Genomic DNA, 3,077 nt, shown 5'->3' with positions numbered 1-3,077 from the left:
AGATACTATTTTATTTGGGCTTAAGGGTTTAATGGGTGCCATGCTCAAATATAAATAGACCTTCAGGGTTTCGGTCCGCAGTATATGCCAAAGCCGCCTTTATTACTCTTTCCCCATCAAAAGAGTTGCAGTTCAGCCTCCTAGGAATACAGAAGGCTTTGGTTGAGGAAGATTGAAAGAACCACAAGATCCAAACTCTTCCGATCGTATGATTTATGTTTATAAATTCAAATACGCTTCTGCATTATGATATGATATATTTTTGATGATTCAATATGAATGATCTGGGTTATTGAAATTAATTTATTCCAACAAGTGATATAAGAGCCATCCATAATTCAATCATTGAAAATATTCAATTTTTTATATTATTGAATCAATATATATATATACATATGCGTGTTTATATTATGTATTAAATTATTGCGCGCTTGATAAAATTGTTCCCATTATGTGTCTGCATCAATACGTATATATACGCATTATATATATATAAAACGTATTCCAGTATACTATTTTGGTTCGCTATATATATATATATATATATGTTACGCATATGTATATTATTGGATGATATATACAACTTTCATGGTATATAACATGTAATTATTATTATTATTATTATTATTATTATTATTATTATTATTATTATTATTATTATTATTTACGTTAATGTTGTCTCGGTTACATATATATATACGGTCAAATAGATATTTTTTTATCATATGTTTTTCATATATTTTTGTAACTGTATATAATTGGCATTTAGTTGTGTGCCATTAATTTGGTACAAAATTAATTGATTATTTTTTTAGGATATAAGGATTAATATGTATATGTTACTTATGCGAATATTAATCGATCTAAAAGGAGATTTATATTTGGCCAAGTTATGTATATATATTAATAATATTTGAATAATAGAAAATATTATTTTGTTATTACATAAGGAAATTGGTAACAATTTGGATTAGTATACCCATCTATTTTATAAAGATTTGGTTTTAAAATAAATTGATTGAACATTATGCTGCCAAAGTAGCATCTTTTGTGAAAATTGATTTATTTAAAACATTAGGAATATGGTGTTATGTAATTCATGCGAATATTGGTCGGCCCAAAGGAAGGTCTATATTTGGCCGAATTACATACACATATTGAAAATAAATACATGTTTGGGTAACTAATTAAGAATAAAGTAATGTTTATTATTTATGCAAACAATAATCGGCCCAAAGGAAGTTTATTGTTTGGCCAAATAATAAGCATTGCACACTTTTGTTTATTTTCTATTAATTATGCGGTCAATAACTGGCCCAAAGGAAGGTTATTGTTTGGCCAATTAATAGAAAATATATGCGGTAATAAATAGGTTGCGAAGTTTAAGTTTCCATGTGCGCATTAAGTCGGTCCAAAGAAAGGCTTAATGTGTGACATGAATTTTGACAATATTTGATTACTGCAATGAGAGTATCACTTACAGTTAATTTTTCTATCCAAAGATGGAAAATTAACGTTGTTCTAGATATCTCAATATGGATTTTTTCCATTATTTAACTAATGTTTACTGCATGTTTTTTTTTTGTTCTAATCCAGAAAGGCAGAAACTATGGCTTTAGCTACCAATGTTTCTACACAAATTAGTAGTATTCCTATGCTGAATGGTTCAAACTTTAAAGTTTAGAAAGATGCCGTGGAGATTGTCCTCGGTTGTATGGATCTAGATATAGCTCTTCGAGAGGAGAAACCCACTTCCACTCCGGAAAACCTCAATGAGGTTAAAATAGAGAAGTGGGAGAGATCCAATCGAATGAGCATTATAATCATGAAACGCTCAATTCCTGAGGCGTTTCGGGGCTCAATTACTAAGGAAAAAGATGCCAAACAGTTCATAAAGGATGTTGAAAAATTCTTTACTAAGAATGAAAAGGCGGAGGCAAGTAGCCTTTTAAGTAAACTTGTCTCCATGAGGTATAAAGGTAAAGGGAACATAAGGGAGTACATTATGGAAATGTCTCATCTTGCTTCAAAATTGAAAGCACTAAAGTTAGAGTTGTCTGAAGATTTACTCGTGCATTTCATTTTAATTTTCCTTCCTGCACACTTTGGGCAATTCAAAGTGAGTTATAACACTCTGAAGGACACTTGGTCCTTAAATGAGCTTATATCTCACTGTGTGCAAGAAGAAGAGAGGCTACAGCAAGATAAGACTGAAAGTGCTCACATGGCTTCATTTTCTCAATATAAAAGAAAGCGTGATACTACTGCGGATGTGCCTTCTCAGCAGAAAAAGGCTAAGAAACAAGATCAAGTTTCAACTTGTTTCTTCTGTAAGAAGGTGGGACACATGAAGAAGGATTGTACCAAATATGCCACATGGCGTGTAAAGAAGGGTATAATTCTTACTTTTGTTTGTTTTGAGGCTAGTTTAAGTTATGCACCTGTTGATACTTGGTGGGTAGATTCTGCTGCTACTACTCATGTAGGTGTTACTATGCAGGGTTGCCTGTGGAGCCGACTGCCAAGTGATGCTGAAAGATACATCTATGTGGCAGACAACAATATAGTTGCAGTCGAAGCTATAGGAACCTTTAGATTATGTTCCACGAGTGGATTTTACTTGGATTTATTAGAGACATTTTATGTACCGCCATTTAGACGGAATTTAGTTTTTGTTTCTCGTTTGGACAAATCAGGTTATTTTTGTTCATTCGGAGACAATAAAGTCAGTCTCTTCTATAATTCGAATAATATTTGCTCTGGTCATTTGGTGGATAATTTATATAGGCTTGTCTTAAATTCCTATAATAATGAAATACTGCAAACGGGTACAAAACAAAAACTAAATGAGAATTCGGCATCATTATGGCACAAACGCCTAGGTCACATCTCTAAACAGAGAATTCAGAGGCTCGTGTCGGATGAAATTCTTGGACCCCTAAATTTGGTAGACTTTGAAGTCTGCATTGAGTGCATAAAGGGGAAAAGGACAAACAAAAGGAAATTAGGTTCCGAGAGAGCTAAAGATGTCTTAGAACTAATACATACCGATATATGTGGCCCATTCCCTACTGTCT

The 3,077-nt window shown here is 32.4% G+C and overlaps 1 pseudogene; it reads left to right on the top strand.

Annotated features, from left to right (window-relative positions):
• Positions 1-588: 588 nt before the first annotated feature.
• Positions 589-2,798, top strand: LOC148568920 (uncharacterized; annotated as a pseudogene).
• Positions 2,799-3,077: the final 279 nt, after the last annotated feature.

The sequence above is a fragment of the Arachis ipaensis genome, chromosome B4, assembly GCF_059453495.1.
Source record: "Arachis ipaensis isolate K30076 ecotype BB chromosome B4, ASM5945349v1, whole genome shotgun sequence".
In the NCBI taxonomy this organism is placed as follows: Eukaryota; Viridiplantae; Streptophyta; class Magnoliopsida; order Fabales; family Fabaceae; genus Arachis; species Arachis ipaensis.
This window is presented reverse-complemented; position numbering and strand designations above follow the sequence as displayed.